Source organism: Lathyrus oleraceus, chromosome 3 (assembly GCF_024323335.1).
Source record: "Lathyrus oleraceus cultivar Zhongwan6 chromosome 3, CAAS_Psat_ZW6_1.0, whole genome shotgun sequence".
Classification (NCBI taxonomy): Eukaryota; Viridiplantae; Streptophyta; class Magnoliopsida; order Fabales; family Fabaceae; genus Lathyrus; species Lathyrus oleraceus.
Window position 1 is genome coordinate 79,043,356 of NC_066581.1, and position 13,555 is coordinate 79,056,910.

The following is a 13,555-nucleotide window of genomic DNA, read 5'->3' on the forward strand; positions in this document are numbered from 1 at the left end:
GAGGAAGAAGCTTCCCAAAATGAGCCTTGAAACCCAAGGGATCTAATACATAGGATATCAAATTCCTGAGCTCTTTCAAATCTGGTTGTCTGAAGCTGTACTTCTTTGTATTCCTTCTTTGTCTTTCCATGTCTGAAAATTTGCAAATAGACCTCTTAAGTTCCTTGAAAATTGTCCTCATTATTGATGATATGAATGCAAATGGGTGCATGAATGCATGAATGCAACAAACACACTCAAGGATCAAGCAAAGCACACCAAACAAAGGTCATGGGATGGATCATATTATCCTTAATATCAATCATCCATTTTGGTGGATTATGGTTCACACCTTATCAACACCCAAGTTCCATTGATATTAAGGATACATGAACGGATCAACCATGAATCAAGGGTTTATTGCAAGTCACGAGCGTGGAGTCTCGGTTTAGAACCACCCAAAGGGAGTGTATTAGGGTTTAACCTGCCAAACATGTTCTACAAGAGGTTCCCATAGTCATCATCCCATCTTTCGAATATCATCGGAGAAACGACTACTCGTATTCCAAAAATATTCTTAAGAGAGACTCTTATGAGTGTAGTATCGCGTAACAATCGTATCAAATCTTATACTTGAACGACTTTCGCACTACATCCTAAGAATAGGCCAAGATGGGCTTGGTAAACTAAGGTCCTTGGCTTCTAAGGTTTATATTGGAAAGAGTAATGTCTAACCACAACTACTTGTGTGACATTATTGATCCCAACATGACCTCCACCAAGTGAATGGATTTGCAAGTCAACTTGCTAAGGAATAACTCCACACAAGTCAACAAGACTATGCCATTCTCCTATCCTAAGTGCACTCGAGTTCGGGTATAGAACTCATCTCACAAAGATCACCAAGCATACAAGGAATTAATATTCAAGCAAATCAATCATTACACACAATACAGTCATCCCAAATTGCACAAAAATATGTCACAAAACAATATACAACACAATACAACACAATATGAAAAGTAGGCAAAACCCACTAGGCACAGGGTCCCCAGCAGAGTCGCCACTTTTCTGTAGCGGGGTATTCGTTACCATTAGAGATATTGACTAAATCCAAGGTAAACCATACAAGTCGAGTCGCCACCGCACTTCTATTTATCCAAAGGAATGGTTAGAAAGCGAACAAAAACCTAAAAGTTTTATCGAATCAAAAACTAGTAAAAAAGTCAGAGATCGGGGTAAGGGGGTTGGTTATGCAATGGGAAGGTGTTAGGCATCCAAAACATCTTAGGTACTCCTAGGGAGCCCTTTTCATATTTGTTGTAAGGTTGTTGTTTTTGTGAAAATTTGTTTGTGCAAACATGATTGAAGAGATGAGAAAAGAATATACAAGTTTATTTACATTTGTGTTTGGATGGATGAACCCATTGCCTACGTACCATCTTAAAAAAGATTAGGATCAAAACCTCGTAGTTCGGGGTAAAAATCTCAAAATGAGTTGGTGAATTTATTGGTCCAAAAGCCTTAAGGTCTTTTGTTTTCCAAGGGAGAAAACTCAACCTAAAACCACAAATCCACCATGTGAGGATAGCTTCAACATGCTAGTGAGGGGTTAACCCTATAATAAGCATGGAAGACTTATTGTCCATCACTAAGGATAAAGGTGAGTATTACATCTACCTCAAGGATAACTCAAACCTAATAGCTAAAGGTTATGAAAAAGTTTTGATTAAGAAAGTGGCAATTGAAACCACAAAAAGATATTTGAATGGGTTATATTTACCAATGAAAAGTATGTACAAAATATGGTCAAAGTTGACTTAGAAGTTTAATTCAAAATAAGTATTATGAAGAGAAAGTTTGAAAATCAAAAGCATAAGGCTTAGGTTTCTAATGTTGAAAACAATTGTTAAATGTTTGCACAAAAGTTTTGGCTAGGGGTAGAGTGGAGAGAAGAAGAAGAAAGGCTAGAGTCCTAAGCATACAAGAGGTAGGGGATAAAGAAATAAAACCACAAAGGAGTTCCTCTCTTGAGATCATATTGATGATCCAAGTAGCTCCCATCCTTTGGAATAAGCAATCACACAATAATGGCAAACTCAAGCAATCAACAATCAATGAATTCTTGGACAAGGCTCCCCAAGGTCTTGGATTCCTCTCTCTTAGATGCTCATGGTAATGGTTTCTCAATTTGGCTCAAGTGGGAATCCCTAGCACAAAGAAACACACACATCAAAAGGTTCTATTAACAATCAAAGAATGGACAAGAGGGAGTTTAGAGTATGGTCCTTCCAATGTTCATCCTCAAGTTTTAAGCATTCTAAAGGCATGAGGCCTAGTTGCTCTTTAACATTTATAGCACTCTAAAGGCATGAGGCCTAGTTGCTCTTTGACTCCATTTTGCATAGGGAAAGTCCTAAAGTCTAAGTCCATTTGTCCATTTCTTTGCATTGTGGTCAACAACAATCAAACAAAACACAAGCACAAAAGTATATACACAATTATGTGCTCAAGTGAGCAAAAGGCAAATTGCATTAACATAAACATGTGCTCAAGTGAGCAAAAGAAAAAAGCAAATGGATAATATGTGCAAGAATAGTAAATTGCATAAAAGTAAAGAGCAAACAGTAAATGTTAATGGTTAATGGTTAATGTTAGTAGTTAGTGTGCCATAAGGCAAATTTAGCGCTGTGTTAAGCAATCGTAATTGGACTTATGTAGAAGTCACAACTATCTGAGGCCGGTCAATAATAATGTAGGCAAACAACACAAGTTAGAAGTCTTGATTAGTGAACCAAGTTCCAACAACTTGCCATGCCAAAAAGAAGAAGAGAATTGATCTTGTATTGGTTTAAGTCCTTTGCATGATTTAGGAAGCAACCTATCCTTAATGCAAAGCCATTCACTTGATCATTTGATCAAGATGAATTAGATTTGAATCAAGGAAGATTAAATCTCCCTAATCAATGCTAACTTATCAACCTTCAACTCATTGATCAAAAAGAAGAAAGAAGAAGAAAAAGATGAATAATGGAAAATGGAAAAGGAAAGAATAAAGTGCATTAAGATGAAATAAAATGTACCAATCAACAAGTGTTGACCAATGACATTGAGGATCATGATCAAACAATCAAAAACAGAAGTGAGATGAAGATTGGAAGTCAAGAAATGAATAAAAATATTTTTGGCATTTTTAATATTCAAAATAAAATTGAATTAAAATAATAAAGGAAGGTCAAACTTCAAAATCACTTCAAATCAACCTTGAAAGGTCCAAGTGATTTATCCCAAGTTCAACAAGGTCAAACAAAGTTTGACAAAAAATTTCAGCATTTTTAAAAGTCAGAAACTATTTTTAATCAATTAAAAATGAATAAAAATAACCTAATTGAACTAAAATCTCAAATAAATCTCAAATCAATTAGAAAATTGATGAGAATATTTTTCATAGATCCATCATCATTCAAATAGGTTAGGAAAATATTTTAGTATTTTTTTGAATATTGAAAACTATTTAAAATGAATTAAAAATAACCAGAAAAGAGAAAATTCACAAAAAAATATCAAATGACAAAATAAAAAATATTAAAAATCATTTTTAGAAACTAGAATTTAAATGGAGAAGAATGCAATTGGTCCCATATTTTTTGGAATTAAAAAGAAGAAGTTATGAATTTTTGAAAATAATGGAAATAAAAGAAATTAAATCAGAAAAAAAGAAAAAAAAACCAGGAGCGTCTGATCAAGCCTCATTAATTGACGTGGCTGATCAGACGCTCCACATGCGCGCTTCCATGGTAGAACAAAGTCAGCAGCGAAACATATGGCATTATTAAAAGTAAACAAAATGCATGGCTGAGATTAAAACGTGGGAGATGCATCCAACGATCCAGATTAAATCTGGCATGGTGGACGGTGGCCAGCGCCACCGTCTTCTCCAGCGAGCTCTAAAGCTCCGGCCAAAGTTGCAGGTCCTCCAAACTCAACCAAAACTCACGATCTAGGTACCAAATTAAAGTTGGGGTGATGTACATCACCCCTATGCCATCTATTTCTACTCTAGATCTCTATAATGAGAGAAATCAGAGGTTGAAACTTGATGGTGTTCATCATGAACTTGCTTGATTTTGAAAATTGATATGCCTCTATAGAGAGGTCTTCAGACAACACAATAGCCAGGCAAATGGATCAAAGATTAATGAGTTTCGAAGAAAAAACCAGTTGAAGAACAACCTTGGATTGTGAAGATATGAGCTCTTTTCCCTGCTTCCTTTGGCAAAATAGAAGTACAATGGACTAAAGGATGAAGATCTAGGAACTTTAGATCCAAAGATTTAACCAGATTTAGTTGAATTTTAGATCTGAGAAATTTGAAGAAAAGTGAAATAGTTCCTTTGGTAATGGTTATGGATTCAATTGTGCAGCATCTCAGGCGCCATTAGGTTGATCAATTATGAAGCATAACATGTCTATTTATAGATGGAATTGGCTGAGCAAGTGAAAACTCTCGTGTGCATGGCAAATGGATTCTCCTTGCATGGGCTTGCATGATCATGTAGAAGGCCTAAATCCAATGCCAAATGCAATCTGAAGTATAATTGAGATGAAATGGACGTGTAATTGGCAATGCATAAGCTTGTGTAATGAGTTTCAACCAAGTTTCCCAAAATGCACATAAACTTTCCCTTCTTCGAAAATACCTCTTATCAAAATGAAACATGGCTTTGTGGGTAATGGTTGGAAAGGTTTTGACATAAGGAACAAATGTTATGTTGGACCAAAACTCATTTGGAGTGTGGAAATTAGTGAATTTTGAGTTTAAAGTGTAAGGTGCAAAACATGCAAAGGTGAGGTTTCCAAATTTGGCCAATGTTCAAGCCCCTCTGTTTTGATGATATAAGCCCCAAATGAAAAAACGTCCAACATCAAAGTTGTAGATCTTCTCAATAAAATCAAAATGGACTTAAATTTTGCATCATTTTGATTTTTTATGAAAGAGTTATGGGCACTTGAAGTTGGACATTTTTGCCTTTTAATGCATTCGGTCCAAAGTGACCTATAATGTTTTGCATTATCACATGTATTTCCTTTGAGATTTTGAGATTTTGTTCAACATAACATTTTAAGTGTACATCTTAATATTTCCAATTCATTTGATCCCACCTAAAAATCATAAAACATGAATGAGTTATGTCCTTGGGAAGTTGACCCAAAATTAGGGTTTCAGTCAAAATGACCTATAATGTCTTGGAATGGATGATGACCTTCCAAGCTTCAAATCAATTTTTGATGAACATTAAAGTTGTTCATATTTTCCTTAAGAACATTTTGGCTTTTGGGGTCATCTCCATTTGACCAACACATAAAAAGTTAGGTCTCAGTGCATTTCAAAATAGTCAGATGAATTGACTGATCAACTTCTCAAGTCCACAACTCATATCTTGATGAATTGATGATTGAGGACACTCAAATAAGTTCAAATATGCATTAAATGATTAATTAAAGAACTTCTCTTGATTGTATTTGACCATGGGCTGAGGTTGCTTCATGAGCAAGGCACAGTTGGATGGACAAATGAATTAGGGTTTCCTTGGGAACAAACCTCAAACCCTTTGACTTGCTTTGATCAAAATGATGAGTTGAAATACTAGGGAGGCATATTTGGTGGATGAGATCCTTCGTAACCATTACCATACTTGCTTTCATCTTCTCTTAGCCATATCTTTGTACAAATGATTTCCTTGAAGCTCTTGACCTTGTGATTGCTCAAGCTACAAACAAAGGATGTTAGTGACATATTTTTGTGCTTTTGGTTAGTAAACAAAAACGATAAAAGCAATGATATACAATTTCAAGCATGCATGGTGATCTCAAACCACTCACAAGAGGTCCCACCCAAAGGCAAGGGGAACCAAGATGCTCATGATCCTTGAGACTTTGCAAATATAATGTTATGATGCCATGAGGGATCTTAGGGACAAAATTGGGGTCTTACAGTTAAGGCTTATGCATGACCTATTTTGTACATGATATGCAAGAAGAAAATGAATGCATGAATATACTGGTTTATGCATTTTGTGGATATCAAGCTCTGGTTCCCTGAAGCCCTTAGTCTTAAATAGCTTTGATACCATGAAAATGGTTTGTGAAACTCTGATTTCTGCTTTGCCTCCTGGCGGGCTTCATGTTGATTCTTGTTCTGGAAGAATAGAGACTTATGACTTGCTCAGATCATGGTGATCGTTAATGCTTTATACTTTGTGAACCTATCGTGCCCAGTTTGTTGGGGTTTTGAAAAAAACTTCTCTTGAAAAGGAAATTGACAGTTATTTTCCAAAATATGATTGTATTATAGCCTGCCCAAGTATTAAATCCTGTTGTTGTATGCCCTTGATTGAACGCCTTATGGATTGGTGGGCTTCAATGTACCAAGGAAGTGGCTTGCCTAGTCTGAGCCTTGGAGAGACCTGTTGCGTCTCGAAGTGATTGCCTCAAATTGACTGAATCTTTAAACGCCTTGAACCAAACTGATGGCTCTTTGGATGAATTTCCTTGATGTTAAGTGTCGATTTCCAAATAAAATAATTCATTCAAAAAATGCAGTAATCATGTAAGTTTCAAAATTACTTTTAAGATTATATTGTGGTGTATAGTGAATGGATAACATATTTATTCAAAGTTCGAAAGGCAATGGGATATGATACCAATACATATGATTACCAAATATCTAGGAGTCAGGTTAACGCAACCTTGTTGAGTATGATTTCAAAAGAAACCTTGATTTAATTAGATCTTTTGAGGGTTGTAATATGGCATGGTTCATAGTTTTTGAATAAAAGGATTTGAGGCTCAAAATCTAATTTTAACCCCACCAATTCTCCTTGATTATCTCGAGTCCTAACATTCCGTTAATTTGACAAAATAATTCAAATTCCAAAAGAGATTTGATGGTGTGAACCCGTTGGATTAAGAATCGATGATGACCATTCATTTAATGTGGTAGTCACGTATCTTTTATTTGGTAATCACACAATTTGATTTTGTCTGGAACTTTGGTGACATTTTGGCTCTTGATATGATAGTCACCTATTTTCCTCTTTATTTTTTTCTCTTTTTCTTCTTTTCCCTAACTTTTTCCTGGACTAGTTCTTTCGAACTCTCAATCCACCAGGATGCCCTAAATTTTTCCTAAGTCACCTTCTTGGTATTCGACTTAGCGTACTTTTTCTTTTCTTTTATGACTATCACGTCATTGGTTTATTTGAGGAACAACCACTATACCTTTGGATTTTTTGATTGCTTCGACACTTCTTGATATGTGTGAGAAGACAAGTGGTTACACCTCTTAGGTGTTTGGAATGATTCTCTTAAACTTTGAAGGCATAACCGTATTAACTGAGAACTACCCTGCCCCGGTTTCAGAATAAAGGGTTTTTTCATTTTAGAAAGAAAACACCAACTTCTAGGCTCAAATGGGTTGACGAAGGATTATCTTTCTTATATTTTCGGTGTTTGGGGAGTTGAAACAATGTCTTACATTATCAACAAAGTTTGTTTAAAAGCATACTTGTAAGCAATTTTGGTTTTTTTTATCATTCTCCTCAATCTTTGCTTAAACAACAGTTTGATAAAGAAAAGGGAATAGGAGAAATAAAGATATGTATTTTCTTTTTTGTGATAAAAAATGGAAAAACAGGTGAATACGAAAGGATAGATTCAAAACAATGCATGCTCATTTATTACTATTACCATTAATATTTACAATATTTAAAAGAAAATAAACACTTAGCAAAAAACAAAAACTACAAAATGCAAATGATAAAGTGACCCAATGATCTTCTTTAAGGATGAGCTATCATGTATGATCCATTGACTTTGCTTCTTCGGGTCTTCACATTTACCTAGGTAGGGGATTGTCCACCACATTTGGAACATCTACAAATGACAATATCTTTTGGTCAATCAACTCTTATACCTGATACTTGAAGGCTTTGTAGTCCTCCATGGTATGCACTGGGGATGCATCATGGTACTCACATATAGCATCGTGTTTGAAGTTGGGTGAGTATGTCACCAATTTCTTAAGCTTCCGAGTGAAAACTAGGGATCTCTGAATTAATTGAGGAAGCAATTCATGTCTACGCCATTGGAACTGGATCGAACTGAGGTGGCCTTCAGGGACCTATCTGATTGTAATTATAGTTCTGACCTTGTTGGTATTGTTGAGGTGCTTGTTGTTGATATTGTTGAGGAGCTTGTGGCTTATACATTTGAGGAACTCTTGGTCGATATGGTTGTTGAGCTTGATGTGGATATGGCACTTGAGCTGGAAATGAAGCTCGTACAACTTGTGTATAAGCCATAACAGGGTATTGTGCATCTGTTATATACAAGTATGGAAATTAAGGCATTGGGACATGTGACCTCTGTTGTGCTTTACCCCTTTGAGAGGATACGGTGTTTTCCTCGTATTCATTCTATTTATACTCGTTAAAAGGTTTCCTAACTCCAGCATGGCTACTGGAGCCTTATTGAATCTTTCCACTCTTAAACCCTTCTTACACTCTTTCACCAACAATCACCATGTTAGAGAAACCTGCAGACACATTATTGATAAGTCTTTCATAGTACTGACCTTGCAAAGTACTCATGAAAATATCAATTAATTCACGGTCTACTAGAGGTGGGTACACTCTTCCATCCAGTTCTCTCAAACATTGCGCATATTCCTTAAAGGATTTATTTCCTTTCTGGGACATATTCTATAGTTGGGTATGATTTGGAACCATGTTCGTATTGTATTTGTACTACTTTGCAAATGCATCATCCAGCTCATCCCAAGTACCTACATACATGCGGTCCAATTACATGTACCATTCTACAGATGCTCCAGTCAAGTTGTCCTGAAAATAGTGAATCATGAGTTTGACATTCCTAGAATATGTTGTAGCGGGGTATTCGTTACCATTAGAGATATTGACTAAATCCAAGGTAAATCATACAAGTCGAGTCGCCACCGCACTTCTAATTATCCAAAGGAATGGTTAGAAAGCGAACAAAGACCTAAAAGTTTTATCAAATCAAAAACTAGTAAAAGAGAGTCAGAGATCTGGGTAAGGGGATTGGTTATGCAATGGGAAGGTGTTAGGCACCCAAAACATCCTAGGTACTCCTAGGGAGCCCTTTTCATACTTGTTGTAAAGGTTGTTGTTTTGGTGAAAATTGTTTGTGCAAACATGATTGAAGAGGTGAGGAGAGAATATACAAGTTTATTTATATTTTGTGTTTGGATGGATAAACCCATTGCCTACGTACCATCTTAAAAAAGATTAGGATCAAAACCTCGTAGTTCGGGATAAAAATCTCAAAATGAGTTGGTGAATTGACTGGTCCAAAATCCTTAAGGTCTTTTGTTATCCAAGGGAGAAAACTCAACCTAAAACCACAAATCCACCATGTGAGGATAGCTTCAACATGCTAGTGAGGGGTTAACCCTATAATAAGCATGGAAGACTCATTGTCCATCACTAAGGATATAGGTGAGTATTACATCTACCTCAAGGATAACTCAAACCTAATAGCCAAAGGTTATGAAAAATTTGATTAAGAGAGTGGCCATTGAAACCACAAAAAAAGGCATTTGAATGGGTTGTATTTACCAATGAAAAGTATGTACAAAATATGGTCAAAGTTGACTTAGAGATTCAATTCAAAATAAGTGTTATGAAAAGAGAGTTTGAAAATCAAAAGCATAAGGCTTAGGTTTCTAAGGTTGAAAACAAGTGTTAAATGTTTGCACAAAAGTTTTGGCTTGGGTTAGAGTGGAGGGAAGAAGAAGAAAGGCTAAAGTCCTAAACATACAAAGAGGTAAGGGACAAGAAACAAAACCACAAAAGGAGTTCCTCTCTTGAGATCATATGGATGATCCAAGTAGCTCCCATCCTTTGGAATAAGCAATCACATAAGCATAAACTCAAGCAATCATCAATCAAATGAACTCTTGGAAGGCTCTTCAAGGAATCTTGTAACTCTTTCTCTTAGAAGCTCATGGCAATGGTTCCTCAAATTTGAATCAAGGTGGAATCCCTAGCACAAGAACACACACATCAAAGAGTTTTATGAAGCAAATCAAGAATGGACAAGAGTGAGTTTAGAGGTTTGGTCCTTCATGATCATCTTCAATATTAAGGTCCTTTTACTCCAATTTTTGCATAGGGAATGTCCTAGAAACTAAGTCCATTTGTCCATTTCTTTGCATTTTGATCCACAACAATCAAAACAAAAACACAGGCACAATGATATATACACAATTATGTACTCAAGTGAGCAAAAGGCAAATTGCATTAGCATAAACATGTGCTCAAATGAGCAAAGAGAAAAGCAAATGAATAATATGTGCAAGAATAGTAAATTGCATAGAAAGTAAAGAGCAAAAAGTAAATGTTAATTGTTAATGATTAGTGTTAGTAGTTAGTGTGCCACAAGGCAAATTTAGTGCTATGTTAAGCAATCGTAATTGGACTTATGTAGAAGTCACAACTATCTGAGGCCGGTCAATCATAATGTAGGCAACAACACAAGTTAGAAGTCTTGATTAGTGAACCAAATTCCAACAACTTGCCATGCCAAAAAGAAGAAGAGAATTGATCTTGAATTGGTTTAAGTCTTTTGCATGATTTAGGAATTAGCAACCTATCCTTAATGCAAAGCCATTCACTTGATCAATTGATCAAGATGAATTATATTTGAATCAAGGAAGATTAAACCTCCCTAATCAATGCTAACTTATCAACCTTCAACTCATTGATCAAAAAAAGAAAAAGAAGGAGAAGAAGAAAGAGATGAATAATGGAAAGGGAATGGAAAGATTAAAATGCATAAGATGAAATAAAATGTACCAATCCATGTATGTTGACCAAGTGACATTGAAAGTCAAAGTCAAACAATGAGAAACCAGAAATGGGATGAAGATTGGAGGTCAAACAATAAGCAAATTTTTTTGGCATTTTTAATATTAAAATAAACTTGAATTAAAAGATAAAAGAAAGGTCAAACTTCAAAATCACTTCAAATCAACCTTGAAAGGTCCAAGTGATTTATCCCAGGTTCAACAAGGTCAAACAAAGTTTGACAAAAAATTTCAGCATTTTTAAAAGGTAGAAACTATTTTTTAATCAATTAAAAATGAATAAAAATAACCTAATTGAACTAAAATCTCAAATAAATCTCAAATCAATTAAAAAATTGATGAGAATATTTTTCATAGATCCATCATCATTCAAATAGGTTAGGAAAATATTTTTGTGTTTTTTGAATATCAGAAACTATTTAAAATGAATTAAAAATAACCAGAAAAGAGAAAATTCACAAAAAATATCAAATGATAAAATAAAAAATATTAAAAATCAAAATTAGAAACTAGAAATTATTTGGAGAAGAATGCAATTGGTCCCATATTTTTTGGAATTAAAATGAAGAAGATATGAATTTTTGAAAATAATGGAAATAAAAGAAATTAAAACAGAAATTAGAAAATTCAAAAAAACAAGGAGCGTCTGATCAAACCTCATTAATTGACGTGGCTGATCAAACGCTCCAGAAGCGCGCGCTCATGGTAGGCTTCAGGTCAATGCGTCACACAAACAATTATTAAAAGTCATAAGATCCAAAGGCTAGGATACAAACTGGAGATCAGATCCAATGGTCCACAATCCATCTGGCAAAGGGGCGGTGACCGGAGCCACCGTCTTCTCCAGTGAGCTCCGGTGAGATTCAAAAATTGCAGAAACGCAAATGCTCACCAAAACGAGCGATCTAGGTATCGTTCAAAAGAGGAAGTGATGTACATCACTTCTATACCACTCACTTCCACTCTAGATTCCTATAAATAGAGAAATCAGAGATGGAAGCATGATGGTGTTCATCATGAACTTGTTTAATTTCAAAAATTAAATGCACAGTAATGATGCCTCTATAGAGAGGACTTCAGACAACACAACAGCCAAGCAAATGGATCAAGGATTAGTGAGTTTCGAAGAAAAAACCAGTTGAGAACCACCTTTGAATTGTGAAGATTTGAGCTGATTCCCTTGCTTCCTTTGGCCAAACAGAAGTTCCATGGGTTAGATAATGAAGGTCTAGGAACTTTAGATCTAAATATTCAACCAGATTTTGTTGAATTTTAGATCTGAAAATTTGAAGAGAATTGAACTTAGTTCCTTTAGGTGTGGCTCGGTTTCGATTTCTACAGCACTTCAGGTTGATTCATGGATGAAATTGAATGGAATGATGCTCTTATTTATAGATGGAGAGGCAAGGCAAGTGTGATCCAATCTGTGTGCATGGCAAATGGATACTCTTTACATGGGCTTGCATGATCATTCAAAAGGCCCAAATTCAATGCCAAATGCAATCCGAGACATAATTGAACTGAAATGGACGTGTAATTGGCAATGCACAAGCTTGTATAATGAGTTCCAACATGTTATGCACAATTATGCCTAAAACTTCTCCTCTTCGAAAATGCCATTTGCCAAATCGAAACATGAGCATGTGAGTAATGGTTGGAAAGGTCTTGATGTAAGGAACAAATGTTATGTTGGACAAAAATCCATTTGAAGTGTGGAAATTAGTGAATTTTGAGTTTAAAGTGTAAGGTGCAAAACATGCAAAGGCAAAGTTTCCAAATTTGGACAATGTTCAAGTCCTTATGTTTTGATGTTGCAAGCCCCAAATGAAAAAACCTCCAACATAAAAGTTGTAGATATTTTCACGGAAATAAAAATGGACTCAAATTTTGCATCATTTGGATTTTTGATGAAAGAGTTATGGGCACTTGAAGTTGGACTTTTTTGACTTTCAATGCATTTGGTCCAAAGTGACCTATAATGTTTTGCATTATCACATGTATTTCCTTTGAGATTTTGAAATTTTGTTCAACATAACATTTGAAGTAGACATCTTAAGCTTTCCAATGAATTTGATCCCACCTCAAAATCATAAAAAATGAATGAGTTATGTTCTTGGGAAGTTGACCCAAAATTAGGGTTTCAGTCAAAATGACCTATAATGTCTTGGAATGGGAGATGATCTTCCAAGCTTCAAATAAATTTTTGATGAACATGAAAGTTGTTCATATTGTCCTTAAGAACAGTTTTTCTTTTGGGATCATCTCCATTTGACCAACACATAAAATATTAGGCCTCAGTGCATTTCAAAATGGTCAGATGAATTGACTGATCAACTTCTCAAGTCCATGACGCATATCTTGATGAATTAATGATTGAGGGAACTCAAATAAGTTCAAATATGCATGAGATGATGAGTTAAAGAACTTCCCTTGATTGTATTTGATCATGGGCTGAGGTTGCTTCAAGAGCAAGGCATTATGGTACACAGATGAATTAGGGTTTCCTTGGGGAACAAAACTCAAACCCTTTGACTTGCTTTGATCAAAAATGATGAATTAAGATGCTATGGATGCATATTTGATGGATGAGAGCTTTGGGAACCATTACCATGCTTGCTTTCATCTTCTCTTGGCCATACCTTTGTACTTATGATCTCCTAGAGGCTT